The 14,966-nt window shown below is 41.8% G+C and overlaps 1 long non-coding RNA gene across 3 annotated transcripts in view; it reads right to left on the bottom strand.

Moving 5' to 3' along the window:
• LOC117811729 overlaps positions 1–14,502 on the bottom strand; it is a 64,008-nt gene extending 49,506 nt beyond the window's left edge. The window contains exons 1-4 of one of the 3 annotated variants that reach the window (XR_004631058.1): positions 14,155–14,502; positions 10,401–10,496; positions 10,058–10,297; positions 9,806–9,948 (exon numbers count right to left, since the gene is read on the bottom strand). This is a non-coding gene — a long non-coding RNA (uncharacterized LOC117811729). Of the gene's footprint in view, positions 1–9,805; positions 10,298–10,400; positions 10,497–14,154 lie in introns of those variants that run through there. The other 2 variants (XR_004631057.1, XR_004631059.1) reach the window with 2 other exon arrangements.
• Positions 14,503–14,966: the final 464 nt, after the last annotated feature.

Raw genomic sequence — 14,966 nt, 5'->3', positions numbered from 1 at the left:
AAACGGCACAAAGGCGAGAGAAAAGAGCAGAGGGCGAGGAGGGGAAAGAGGGGAGCAGAGGAGCTGATGCCTGGGGTCCTGGTTGGTTTCCATGAAGGGGCCTCCATCCCTGCTCCTCCTGAGAGAAAGAGGAGAGGAGGGTGGAAGAGCATTCCTCTCTCCTCGTGCCCTGGAGGGGTGTCGGCTTTGGCTGCAGAGAGGAGAGTGAAGGCAGGACTAAGCCCCTGCAGACACGCAGGCCTCTGCTGGTTAAAGCTCTGCTGGCCTAACAGAGAGAGACCGAGTCCATCACTTTCCCCCCAGAGTTTGAAAAGCAAGCGGCTCCTCTGGACGTGGTTTTTATGGATGTGTGTATAAAACAATCTGGATTGTGAGAACAGAAACGTTATTCTAAGAGAGTAAGAAAACAAGAGGAGATGTTTGTAGAAAACACGTCCTGCTGCGAACCGAGCTGAACTCCTCTCAGTTGTTTGGTGAGTCACAGCGCCCGTCCAGCCAAGAGAAAGGGACTGCTGCATATTTTCCATCTTTGTTTCTGCTTTCTGAGATTTTCTCACTGAGTTGCACGCAGGCGGGCGGCAGACTGGCATGGCTGTTTCATTTCCAGCTCTGTCCTTTCTCAAAGCGCCTCAGAGAATAAAGCTTCATGTCACTCTCAGGCCAGTTCAGAGGAGTTGGAAATATCACATCTATAAATACGTTCCAACCACAGCCGACAGAAACATATACGGTTTCTAGAAACAGGGTTCAGACTCACTTTGTAAAATCAAGACTTTTTTAAGAGGTAAGAAAGAAAATGAGGCTTTTTTTGGACGGCCGAACAACAAATCCAACGATTAAAGCTTTTAAAATACTTTGAAAGTCACATCATGATCGTCGTTTGCTCCCGCCAATTATTTTTAACATAAACAACAAATTACAAAGTGCCCCCCCTCCGTATATGCTGTTATTCTTTTATGTTTTCTATCCTAGGAAAAAAAATATATAATTTTTCAATTTAAAAAGTGGAGCTTTGATTTCTGGGTCAAGCTTTAGTCCATATCATGACTCTACAAATGAATCAGCTAATATTCATAGAGAGTGGAATGTCGTAATTGAACATTAAAACACATCAGATGTAAAAGTAATATATAAAAAAAATATATATTTTTTTTTATTTTGAGAAAAATCAGAATTCTGAGATTAAAGTTGGAATTCTGGGATTAACGACAGAATTCTAAAACTAAAGTCAGAATTTTGAGTAAGATTCAGAATTCTGGGATTAAAGTCAGATTTTTGGGATTGAAATCAGAAGTCTGAGATTACAGTCATAAATCTGAGATTAAAGTCAGAAATCTGGGATTAAAGTCAGAAATCTGGGATTAAAGTCAGATGTCTGAGATTAAAGTCAGAAATCTGGGATTAAAGTCAGAAATCTGGGATTAAAGTCAGATGTCTGAGATTAAAGTCAAAAGTCTGAGATTAAAGTCAGAAGTCTGAGATTAAAGTCAGAAATCTGAGATTAAAGTCAGAAGTCTGGGATTAAAGTAAGAAGTCTGGGATTAAAGTCAGAAGTCTGAGATTAAAGTCAGAAATCTGGGATTAAAGTCAGAAATCTGGGATTAAAGTCAGATGTCTGAGATTAAAGTCAAAAGTCTGAGATTAAAGTCAGAAGTCTGAGATTAAAGTCAGAAATCTGAGATTAAAGTCAGAAGTCTGGGATTAAAGTAAGAAGTCTGGGATTAAAGTCAGATGTCTGAGATTAAAGTCAGAAGTCTGAGATTAAAGTCAGATGTCTGAGATTAAAGTCAGAAGTCTGAGATTAAAGTCAGAAATCTGAGATTAAAGTCAGAAGTCTGAGATTAAAGTCAGAAATCTGGGATTAAAGTCAGAATTCTGAGATTTAAATCAGAAATCTGGGATTAAAGTCAGAAATCTGGGATTAAAGTCAGAATTCTGAGATTAAAGTCAGAAGTCTGAGATTTAAGTCAGAAATCTGGGATTAAATTCAGAATTCTGAGATTTAAGTCAGAATTCTGGGATTAAAGTCAGAATTCTGAGATTAAAGTCAGAATTCTGAGATTAAAGTCAGAAGTCTGAGATTTAAGTCAGAAATCTGGGATTAAAGTCAGAATTCTGAGATTTAAGTCAGAAATCTGGGATTAAAGTCAGAATTCTGAGATTTAAGTCAGAATTCTGAGATTAAAGTCAGAAGTCTGGGATTAAATTCAGAATACTGACTTTAATGCCAAAATCATCACTTCAATCTCAGAAATCTGGGATTGAAGTCAAGATTTCGGCATTAAAATCAGAGATCTGAGAAAAATGACAGAAATCTGGGATTAAAGTCAGAATTCTGGGATAAAAGACAAAATTCTGGGATTAAACTCAGGATTCTGATATAGAAATAAATATTGCTCCTTTTAATTGTTTTTCAGTGTCCTTAATCCTCTCCCATGATTACTAGACGGTGCAGATTTGATTAAGTATTCAACCAAATAAAATTGAAGACCTATGCCAAGTGAAAGTAAGACTTTTTAAGGCTTTTTATTTTGAAAACTTGATTTCAGACTTCTTGAGACTTTTCAAGGATCCGCCTGAACCCTGGAGAAAGTGATCTCAGCAGACCCGAGGAGAAACAGACGACATGAGAGTGATGCTGCTTTGAGAAAGAGAAACTTCCCCAGCCTGAGTAAATGTAAACGTCCTGGGTAGAGAGAGCTTCCTCTTTGTGGTGCCTGTGATTCATGCACAAATCCACCAGAAAACCTGTTCCAGTTTAGCAGAAACCATTCTCTGGTTTTCCCTAAAAACCAACAGAGAAATGGGACGCAGGCCTGCAGACTGTTTTGAATCGTACCCATAAAAACACAGACGGAGAGAAGGAGCGCCCCAGAAGTCCCCAGAAGTGTAGGAATGTTAAGCACATCTCTAAGCAGATTAGAGTCTCCTCGGTGCAGATTTCCCTCGATGTGCCAAAGGAGCAGAGCAGATCAAAGTCACCTCGGACTTCCTCGTCATTAGCCGTGGCTTATCCCCAAACGCTTTCACCCTCTGCTACTGACCCCCCTCATTATCCCAGCACTCCCATCACTTCTGCCCGCTTTGGAAACACAGACCCAGGATGTGATCCCCCTCTTAAAGAGCGGCTTCCTCTCCTATTGAGAAAGTTAAACTCGCTCGGTTGGATTCAGACGTAAACAGCACAGAAACAGAAACTCTCTTCAAGCATTTCAGTATTTCTATATTTCCTCTGACTATAGAGTACGATCACACATAAAACAAACACATTTGATTTATGTGAATTATTGTGCGAGTTGAAGTAAACAGAAATAAAAAGCCTGGAGGGGAAACCAGAAGAAGAATTGTTTGTTTTCTTATTCCTGCGTCTTCTTGTTCATATTCTCTTCCTCTGTTTACATGAGTAAATGTGAATTTGTTAACATTCCTTCATGGGTCCTTTGCCGTCTGGAAGCCATTAGTGTCTGAGATTTCTCTGCCAAGAAGCTTATAGGCATATTTATACAGTTATGGCTCCTAATCAAAACAGAGAACGCTCCGTGTGAGCCAAACATTGACAGCATATATTGTTTGTGAAATAGAGAGAGCGTCTTCAGAGGCTGTGATTAGAGTTCAGAGCGAAGGAGGAAACACAATTCAGCTCCCAGTTTGAGGTCTATAGAAATGAAGCAGTTACCTTCGTATCTTAAAGAGCTCATAGTGCCCCTATGGAACACTACGCTCCCAACATGCAGGTCTGCTCCTCGTACCTAAAGTCTCTAAAAGTAGTATGGGAGGTAGAGCCTTCAGTTATCAGGCACCTCTCCTTTGGAATCATCTACCAGTCAGGGTCCGGGAGGCAGACACCCTCTCTACTTTTAAGAGTAGGCTTCAAACTTTCCTTTTTGATAAAGCTTATAGTTAGAGCTGGATCAGGCTTGGACCAGCTCTCAGTTTTGCTGCTATAGGCTTAGACTGCCACAGGCTTAGACTGCTGAGGGAGCTGACACACTGGGATCCTGTCTTTCCTTCTGTCTCTCACTTTAACTCTTCCTGTCCCATTAAAGTTCCTAACCATAGACCTTTCTAGAGTCCCTGAGCTCCCTAGTCTCTAAAAGTAGTACGGGAGGTAGAGCCTTCAGTTATCAGGCCCCTCTCCTTTGGAATCATCTACCAGTCAGGGTCCGGGAGGCAGACACCCTCTCTACTTTTAAGAGTAGGCTTCAAACTTTTCTTTTTGATAAAGCTTATAGTTAGAGCTGGATCAGGCTTGGACCAGCTCTTAGTTATGCTGCTATAGACTCTGAAAAGAAGGAAGGATGCAGGGGACGAGGAAAGTAGGAGGGATGCAGGAGGACAAGGAAAGAGGAAGGATGCAGGCGGACAAGGAAAGGAGGAAAGGAGGAAGGATGCAGGAGGACGAGGAAAGGATGAAGGATGCAGGATCAGGCTTGGACCAGCTCTTAGTTATGCTGCTATACGCTTAAACTTCTATTGGCTCAGACTGCAGGGGGACACTCTGGGAACCTGTCTTTCCTTCTCTCTCCTCTGTCTGCCTGTCTCTTACTTTATTGCTTCCTGCCCATTAAAGTTACTAACCATAGACCTTTCTGGAGTCCCTGAGCTCCCTAGCCTCTAAAAGTAGTACGGGAGGTAGAGCCTTCAGTTATCAGGCCCCTCTCCTTTGGAATCATCTACCAGTCAGGGTCCAGGAGGCAGACACCCTCTCTACTTTTAAGAGTTGGCTTCAAACTTTCCTTTTTGATAAAGCTTATAGTTAGAGCTGGATCACGCTTGGACCAGCTCTTACCTATGCTGTTACAGGCTCAGACTGCTATAGGCTCAGACTGCTATAGGCTTAGACTGCTATAGGTTCAGACTGCTATAGGCTTAGACTGCTATAGACTTAGAATGCCAGGGGAGCTGACACACTGGGATCCTGTCTTTCCCTCTCTCTCCTCTCTCTGCCTGTCTCTCACTTTAACTCTTCCTGTCCCATTAAAGTTACTAACCATAGACCTTTATGGATTCCCTGAGCTCCCTAGTCTCTAAAAGTAGTATGGGAGGTAGAGCTTTCAATTATCAGGCCCCTCTCCTTTGGAATCATCTAACAGTCAGGGTCCGGGAGGCAGACACCCTCTCTACTTTTAAAAGTAGGCTTCAAACTTTCCTTTTTGATAAAGCTTATAGTTAGAGCTGGATCAGGCTTGGATCAGCTCTTAGTTATGCTGCTATAGGCTTAGACTGACACACTGGGATCCTGTCTTTCCCTCTCTCTCCTCTCTCTGCCTGTCTCTTACTTTAACTCTCCCTGTCCCATTAAAGTTACTAACCATAGACCTTTCTGGAGTCCCTGAGCTCCCTTGTCTCGTAGGTTCCTCTGGATCTCTGCTGCTGTGGACGTGTCAGACTCCAGCTGCTACAACTACTACTATCCGTCTCTCCTCTATCAACCCTACTCTCTCTTCATCTCCCTCTATCCCTCTCTCCAACACGGTAGGTCTCAGCAGATGTGTGTTTAACATGAGTCTGGTCCTGCTGGAGGTTTCTGCCTGTTAAAGGAAGTTTGTCCTTGCCACTGTAACTTGCTAAATGCTGCAAAGTGCTCTGCTCATGGTGGATTAAGATGAGATCAGACTGAGTCCTGTCTGGAAGATGGGACTGGATCTGATCAGGTCTTGATGTTGGGTCTTTGTTAATAATAGAACATAGAGTACGGTCTAGACCTGCTCTGTTTGGAAAGAGTCTGAGGAGAACGTTTGTTGGGATTTGGTGCTACATCAATAAAGATTGATTGATTGATTATAAATGAAAGTGTTCTCTGTTCTCCTTCCTGTTATCGCTAAAGTCAACACGACTCGAGCAGGCGTGAAGGAGTCTTTGTTCAACGTTTGTTAACACATTCCTTCGAACTGTAGATCTACAACACACACACACACACATACACACACACACAGAGTTTTTCCTCAGGTCTAAAAGTATAAGAGCGATCCAAGCGTTCAGTGTTTGCTCAGGGTGTGAGGGTTTCTGGGAAGTTCACCTGAGCAGCAGAGAGCCTGCACACCTGTTCTCTGTTTGGTCAACAGGGCGATCGTAGCGCGGTCACACGGCACAAAGCTATCACTGACTACCTGCAGAGCGATCCGGAGCTTATCTCTTATTGGCCCTGATTGCAGCCATTCAGGCCAATTAGGAGCTCTCTCTCCCTGCTGCACAGCTGCTGCAGGTCCTGGACTACGCCGCGAGAGAATTAAGATCCAGGCAAACATTCGGAGACGTCAGATCACACACACCAAAGACAAAGAACTTCACAACAACAAGGGTTTCGCCAATTAACACAACTATTCATCAGCATGCATGGTCATGCTGTACCCCTCAAATCATGTGCTGGTGAGACCAACTGAGAACGTTGGTAGCACCAGTGCAACCAGTGGAGAAGTGAGTGTAGAGCCCTGCACATGTGGATGTGTTTGCAGACAGGGAAGAGAAGGTGGAGGAGCAGCTCTATCCTGACGCTGTAAAACCCCGTCACAGCAATTAAGCAAAACTGTTTTCACTAAAACAAAGCTGCTGCTGAACGCTCACGCTCTTCATGGATGCTTGGCTTCACTTCTTTCTGCAGAGGGCCACCCTGCCTCAAACACACGGTACTGTCAGTGAGGTCTGCAGGATCCCAGGCACACAATCATTGAGGGTCGCTCCTCAAGAACCAGAGAGGAGAGACAAGGGGGTGGGGGGACGGGCTTGATCACACCTCAGAAACATGCACACACACTATTTCTCCTGCATGGATGACGTCATGGAGAGGATTCTCAGCCATTAGCACGGAGAGAGGGCTGGAAACCCTGACACACACCTGGAAACATGCAGAACATTAACACACACACACACACACACACACACACACACACACACACACACACACACACACACACACACACACACACACACACACACACACACGGACTGGCTCTAAATACATGCAGAAAATAGAAACTTTTCATGCCTGGGAGCTGAGAGAGAGCCAGACTGTGACGCCAGCATGGACCCCGGTCAGTGTGTGAGTCTGAAAATAGCCGAGTTCACGGAATCAGGTTAATGATTCCTGTTGAAACTGACTCTGCTGACACAACGGAGAGAAACACTACACAGATTTAACTCTGTGAACTACACAAGTCCAACAGAGAGAAGAATAAGCATAAATTAAAACCACAAGAGGATATGAGCGGGCCCTCGTACAAGCACCGCCCTGATGTGCGCCACCGCCTGATGTGCAGCGGGTGTTGATGTGCTGCACTTCAAGAGGCCTAGGCTGAAACTGTGAGCATCCTTGTGCAGTTATCAGCATAGTGTACATTGCAGTACTGCCTGTCACCAGTAGGTGGTGCTGTGTCTTTAATTATGTTCTGAAGGATTGTTCATCACAGATCATTGAAGAAAGAGTTGTGGTCAGAAGCATGTTAAAAACATGTTCTGAGAGTAAATACTCAGTGTCCATTAGGTGGCGCTATTCATATGACCAACATGTGTATATAGATGAGTTCAGGCTGGGTCCATGATGAAGCATGTCAAATTTGGAAGAGATCGGGTATTGTATGTAAATGTCAGTACCATGTATTTCCTGTGGGTGGCGCTATGGCTGTAGTAGATAAATGAGTCCATGGATGTGTTGAGGGATGGACCCTGATCATGTGTATGCAATTTTTCTTACATATTTTCTTACATATTTCTGACTTTTATCAAACAAATTTGTAATTTTTTCGTACACATTTCCGACTTTTATCAAACAAATTTGTAATGTTTTCGTACACATTTCCGACTTTTATCCAACAAATTTGTAATTTTTTTCGTAAACATTTCCGACTTTTATCAAACAAATTTGTAATTTTTTCGTAGACATTTCCGACTTTTATCCAACAAATTTGTAATTTTTTTCGTAGACATTTCCGACTTTTACCAAACAAATTTGTAATTTTTTCGTAAACATTTCTGACTTTTATCCAACAAATTTGTAATTTTTTCGTAGACATTTCCGACTTTTATCAAACAAATTTGTAATTTTTTCGTAAACATTTCCGACTTTTATCAAACAAATTTGTAATTTTTTCGTAAACATTTCTGACTTTTATCCAACAAATTTGTAATTTTTTCGTAGACATTTCCGACTTTTATCAAAGAAATTTGTAATTTTTTCGTAGACATTTCCGACTTTTATCAAACAAATTTGTAATTTTTTCATAAACATTTCTGACTTTTATCCAACAAATTTGTAATTTTTTCGTAGACATTTCCGACTTTTATCAAACAAATTTGTAATTTTTTCGTACATATTTCCGACTTTTATCAAACAAATTTGTAATTTTTTCGTACATATTTCCGACTTTTATAAAAAACAAATTTGTCATTTTTTCGTACATATTTCCGACTTTTATCAAACAAATTTGTAATTTTTTCGTACATATTTCCGACTTTTATAAAAAACAAATTTGTAATTTTTTCGTACATATTTCCGACTTTTATCAAACAAACTCGTCATTTTTTCGTACATATTTCCGACTTTTATCCAACAAATTAGCAGCTATTTTCAAACATACAATCCTTTTTTTTTTTTTTACATAAATTTGTAGCATTTTCTAACAAATTTGATCCATTTTTTGTATGAATTTAAGACGTTTTAAGCAGTGTGTAAGGATAGAGCATGAAAGTTGTGCAGTGTCTCTGCAGACAGCTCAGAGTGCTAACAGAGAAACCAGACGCTGAACAGAACCAGAGAGGAAGCGGGATATGAAAAGGGGATTACAGAGAAGTCTATCTTTCTCCTGATGATGACAGACTGAGAGTGAAGAAGTGACGAGTGCAGGACAGACCAGTAGAGGGCAGTAAGAGAGAGACGAAGGACATTCAACAGAGATGACACCATAGAAGGAAACAGGCAGGCTGGTATCATTATGAGACACCACAGTTAGCCTGTTAGCATGAAGGAGATTCCTCTTGTGCTGTTTCTGATTGAGCTTTGAATCAACTCTTGGAAGGAGACGAGCTCTAGAGACAAAGAGGATTCAAAACGTCTGAAACGCTCGACTTAAAGCGAGAAGACAGATTTTAAAGTCAAGTCATAGATGGACCGGTGTTCCAGTTTAAAGAGCGACCCTGTTAACTGGAGACTCTCAGCCGGATGCATCCCTCACAAACGTCTTTAGACGATCATTAAATATCTGATGAGGATATTTGGACATTAGAATAAAAACTAAACTAGGATGCATTCCCGAGGACTCATATTGCTGTTATAAACTCCACAAACACTGACACGTTCAGCTGAAGGTCTCCAGTTTACAGGGTCACTCTTCAGACTGGAACACCGGGAGCTGACAGAGACGCATTCACACTATCAGGCTCAGAGAAGACCGATGTTCAGGAGGTATTAAACCAAGAGAATCACAGGTGTGTGTGATGTTAGTGTGGACGGAGGGGGGAATAAAAACACTGAGGGTACCGGTTCAGCATTACAGGCCCTGCCCCCAAAGTACCTGGACCTTTGGAGTACTACCCCTAAAACAGGGGCTTTTCAGGGGGAGATTAAATACCCAGGAACTAAAGTTAGACCCTGTTGCACACTCGTAGAGCATGTGTGGATCTAATTCAAGATACAACGACTCAAGAAGGAAGCTTTTCATGACCTGACGTTATTTTCTAAAACACTGTTCAGTTAGTGAGATGTAAAGAAGTAAACGCTCTGCATGATTTAATCACAGGACCCGAGTGTGCCAGCTCAGAGGACATTAATCATGCAGGCTTATGACTCTGTTGGACCTCTCGTGGACACGTTGTAATCATCATTGTGGTAAATATCTGCTCACCACCGGGGAAGGAAACTCTATTTTCCACTCAGAGATTCATCTTTGTCTCGGACAGACATCGCCAAAAACAGAGGAATCTTCGTGTCAGCGAAACGGTCTGCAGGAATGAAAACTAGAGAAGTGCAGAACGAGGAGAGGAACACTGATGTGGGATGAATGATGCAGACAGTAGTTCAGAGAAATCCCTTTTAACGTCTTGTTCAAACATTTTTTTGTCTTACTTTAAACTTCAGCAGTAACTTGAATCCTGAAGTGTCCACAGCGATCTGACTGACAGGGTTTTACATGTAGGACAGATTCTGCCGTGTCACTGACCCCGTCAGAGACTTTGGATTGACAGTCTGAATTCTCTGAATCAATGAGACACATATGAGCGCTCGGCTCCGTGGAGTCAATGATCTACTCCACTCATGGAAATTATTCTTGGATCGCCTTGATAGGCGGCCAAGCCACGCCGCAGCCTGCGAATCAAACATGCGGGGCATGGTACATGTGAAAGTCTTTATGGGACCCTATAGGAGGCCTCTCTCTCTCTCTTTCTCTCTCTCTCTCTCTCTCACTCACCCCTCTCCTCCTCGCTCCTCGCTCTCTGTCTTGTCGTCCTCGGGGCTGTGTAAGCTCTGTGGTTTTGGCGAGCTGCTGCAGAGATCTCAGTAGTTCCTGTTGTGGGCAGAGAGACTGTTACAACCCCACAGAACTATTATCATAATTATCATTTCACCAGATTCAGCGAAGGTATCCAGTGAAGCGGCTCACATCGGGGTTGAATGTCGGCTTGATCATTTTCTATTTTGCAGTCTGGTTTTAATTCAGAGCGGATTTTATGCTGCGGTGGACGAGGACAGAAAAATGCAGAGAGAGAAAAGATCTTTAAATCTAGAAGCTCAAACCCAAAACCCAAAATGATGACATCTGAAACACGATGCACAGAATGAAGACGTGCTGCAAAAAGACCGAACAGTATGTTTATAAGAAGACACACGATGCAAAAACAGAAACAACTCAAAAGAGAGACGTTTGATTTCATGTCTGTCTTGTTTTTTATCAAGGGTTACCTCTTTGAGTAGCACTTTGTCACTTTGTCTGTCAGGTCTTGTCCTGTGCTATCAGTCTGTTGTTGTAAAAAGGAGGCTGACTTCCTGCAAATGAAATAAGTAACCTTGAACCTTGAGAGGAAACACACAAACCTAAAATAAAGGTGTAGATCTGCAGCTGTTTTTACATCATATTTCTTCTCTAAAGTTGTGTTTGTGCTTTTGCATCATTTATAAAGTTGCAGCATGTTTACACTTCATGCTTTGAGGCTTTCTGCAACACTTTTTTCACCTGCAGCGAGTTTCTGATGTTAGATTTATATTTTGCAGGGCAACGTTGTCCAAGCGGAAGGGTTATTGTTAAATACGCTTCCTGTCTGGGGTCTTAACCAAATAGTCAACCCCACTAACCTGACCTTCAACAGAGTAAGGTTGGCTGTATCTGGAACTGGCAAAGCACAAGAACCATGTCACCTGGAGAGAACACTCGATCCTTGGCCTTTTTATCATACCATCCCTTCATTCTTGCTTGAGCTTCCCCCAAATTCTGCCTGGCTAGTTCACATGCCCTGCCAAGCTTGGACAGGAAACTGCAAACAAAGTCCAGAACATTAGTGGGAGAGGGCTGGCTGTCCAACCATTTCTCTTTTAACACTTTCAAGGGTCCACGCACAGTATGGCCGAACAAAAGTTCAGCCGGGCTGAAACCGAGGGACTCTTGGGTCACTTCCCTAGCTGCAGAAGGGGATCCCTCGTCCCAGTCCTTCTCAAAGTCTTTACAGTAAGCTTGCAACATTGCCTTAAGTGTCTGACGAAACTGCTCTAGGGCTCCCAGAGACTCTGGGTGGTAGGAAGATAAAGTGCAATGCTAGATAAACAACTGCTTGAGCATCTGAGAGAACATTTAGGCCAGGTCATGTTTGTAAACAAGAACTGGTTCTCAAAGATTTTTTACCTGGTAAAAAAAGGTCAAAAATTAAATAAATAAATACATAAAATTAAAGTTGTGTTTGTGTTTTTTTTGCTTTTATACACTTTTAATGTTGCCTTCTTTCTGTAGTTGCAGCCTTCTCCTCTTAATGAATATCTTTTGTCCTTGTTGGCCACTGTACTTCTGAGGACCAATGCACGAGGGGCGTCTCACCCAGGATTTCCACCAGATCCACTGTGGTCCGGCTCCGTGCTCTCTCGTCCCTCAACACACACCAGTTGCATTTTCAGTTCGCAGCACGGAGCAGGACCGCTGGACAGCTGGAGTCATGTGACCGAGGTTTCCCCGCAGTAATCACTGAATCAAGGATTCTCCTCCTCCTCCTCTCCTCATCCATGTTGTCTTTCTGGTCCTCTGAAAACCTCTGACCTGTTGACTCCAGGCCTGGCTCCGCTCATCATGACTTTGGTTTGTTGTTGTAGTTAAGTGAAATACGATCTGGTGATAACACAGAGTGTTTTATTCTGAAAATTAACCGGATGTTTTCATTTTGTTTTGGTGAAACCTGACTTCCTGTCCCACTCCATCTGCTCTGTTGAGGTTGATGCGTCGTGCTCCGACATCCGGCAAAAATAGAAGTCTTGTGTATCTGATCCGGAGGACTCCGAACAGCCGGAACGCAACGGAGCGGATCCAGTGGAAGTTAACACAGTGACTAGAATAGAAACCGATCAGATCCAGTGCTGTGACGGAGCAGAGACGGATCTGGTGGAAGTCCTGTCTCACTCTCTCATGAGAAACAGAAAGACATAATTAAAAACACCTCAAGCATTAAAACCATCAAACACTACAAACACTAATCTTTCCCTCTCACACATCTGGCTGCTCGCCGGTCGACCACAGCAGAGGAAAATAAAGAGAAGGAGAGTGATGAGCGGTGAGAGAGGAGGCGTCTGTTAGTCTCCCAAACAGAAGGAGGGCAGAAAAAAATTAAGTCAACAATAGATCACATTTAACTCCGACTAGCTCACATCCATCCTCCATCTCTATCTGACTCCCCTCTCAGACGCAGATCTCTGGGAACGACTACGACAGAGAAGTGGTGTGCATCAGACACCGCCGTGTCTACCGCCAGAGGTGAAAGGTCACATCTGAGCATGAGAGCGGGAAAGTGCCACAGCCAAGAGAGGGGCTTAAAGAAAGACCAACGCAGGGTGGTTCTGTTCTTCAGAGAGGAGCCGCGGTTAGAGAGAGGAGAGACTTTGTGTGTTCATATTCCCTCAATGATTTATGGATGAAATCTGAACTGAGTCTCAGTGAAGTCTTTGGAGGAGCTGACCTTCCTTTAACATATACATCCAAACCCTCAGCTCAGTACATGGAGCTTCTCTAAGATCAGAGTTTGAGGAAACAGAGGACACTTAATAAAATCAGTTTTTAATACCCTACAAGCCGACGTGTGTATTGAGATCCTCTGGCAGAGGTTTACTGTGCATTCCAATTACAAAAATGAAAATGAAAGGGGACAGGACGTTCGCAGGGAGGGGTCTGACACTCTGAAACCATCTGGCTGAGGAGATCAGGTCTGCTGAGTCAGTGGGCTCTTTTAAATCTCTTCTGAAAACATACTTTTATCAAAGAGCCTTTCCTGGTTTTATCTCTATTTTATTTTATTTTATTTTAACCGTCTTAAGAAATATATATTAAAATAACTGTATTCCTTTAGAGTTGTTTAGGGGAATTGTATGTCTTTTAAAATGTGTTTTATTTCTTTATCTTGACTTGGGTGTTTTTATGAACTGCCAGTTTTATTTTGCTGTCCATGTAAAGCACTTTGTAACTCGGTTTTGAAAAGTGCTCAACGAATAAATTATTATTATTATTATTATTATTATTATTATAGTCTCACATAATAAAAAGTGTCATGTATGAATGCTGATTTATCAATACTAATGATTGCATTAGCTAACTGCACTGCACTATATTTAAATTACTGCTATTTATGCCACAATCAGCCTCAGAGCCAGGGAATAAGGGATGATATAATGATTGTTTTTAGCATTGGGTCATCATTTTTGATGAAACAAACAAACAAATCCTTTAACTAACACTCAGAACTATAATCCAGGCCACATTCACCACATTAAGCATCTTAATATTTCAGAATAAGTCACTAATCTGTCAGAAAAACGACTTTAAAGGAGCTAACCGAGTCATTAATGCTAACATTAAAACAACATATCTAAGGTAGCTAGTTAGCCTAGCCTAGCTGATAGCTTTAGCACAATTTAGCCCCTAGCTCACAGATAATGAAACTTTACTCTGAGCTTCCAATGCTAACTTACTAACTTACAGTTTTAATGCAGTTCGTTCAGTCAGTCTTCATCATCCTCTTCATCCTCTTCATCATCACTGTGTGACGTTCAGGTGACCTCCAACAGTTAGCAGTTAGCATCTTCACATCCTGAGTTAGCCGTGGAACTCATCCATCATCAGAGTAACTCGATCCATAAAAAGTTTAATAACTTAAAAATTAACAAATAATAACTTTCAGTGTTTTAATAACACAGCTCAGACTCAGCCTGTGAGAAAATCTTTGGTGTTATTATGATTTCCTGCAATGTTAACCATGATGCTAACATAGCTCAACAACACAAACAGCACAAAACGTCGCAAAGGTCAAAGGTCATCAGCAGTTGAGCTGTGACGTCATTATGTAAAGAGGGAAAATGCAGCCTGAGCTCTTTATTTATTTATTTATTTACTTAATTTAATATATTTTTTAAATTGTTTTTAAAGCTGCTCATCCTCCTATCTATTTTCAAACAGAAATGTGTTTATCTCTAAATAAAAAAATATGTAATTTACTTATATTGTTGTGACAATAATACACCCAATGGGGGATCAAATAAAGTTTATCTTATCTTATCTCTTGGCTAACTATGATGCAATATATCTTTATTTACTGCTATTTATGCCACAATCAGCCTCAGAGCCAGGGAATAAGGGATGATATAATGATTGTTTTTAGCATTGGGTCATCATTTTTGATAATACAAAGAAAAAAATCCTATAACAAACACTCAGAACTATAATCCAGATCATATTCACCACATTAAGGATCTTTATATTTCAGAATAAGTCTCTAATCTGTCAGAAAAACGA

The sequence above is a fragment of the Notolabrus celidotus genome, chromosome 4 (genome assembly GCF_009762535.1).
Source record: "Notolabrus celidotus isolate fNotCel1 chromosome 4, fNotCel1.pri, whole genome shotgun sequence".
NCBI classification, from domain to species: domain Eukaryota; kingdom Metazoa; phylum Chordata; class Actinopteri; order Labriformes; family Labridae; genus Notolabrus; species Notolabrus celidotus.
Note: the sequence above shows the minus strand (reverse complement) of the source record. Positions and strands in the feature narration are given on the sequence as shown.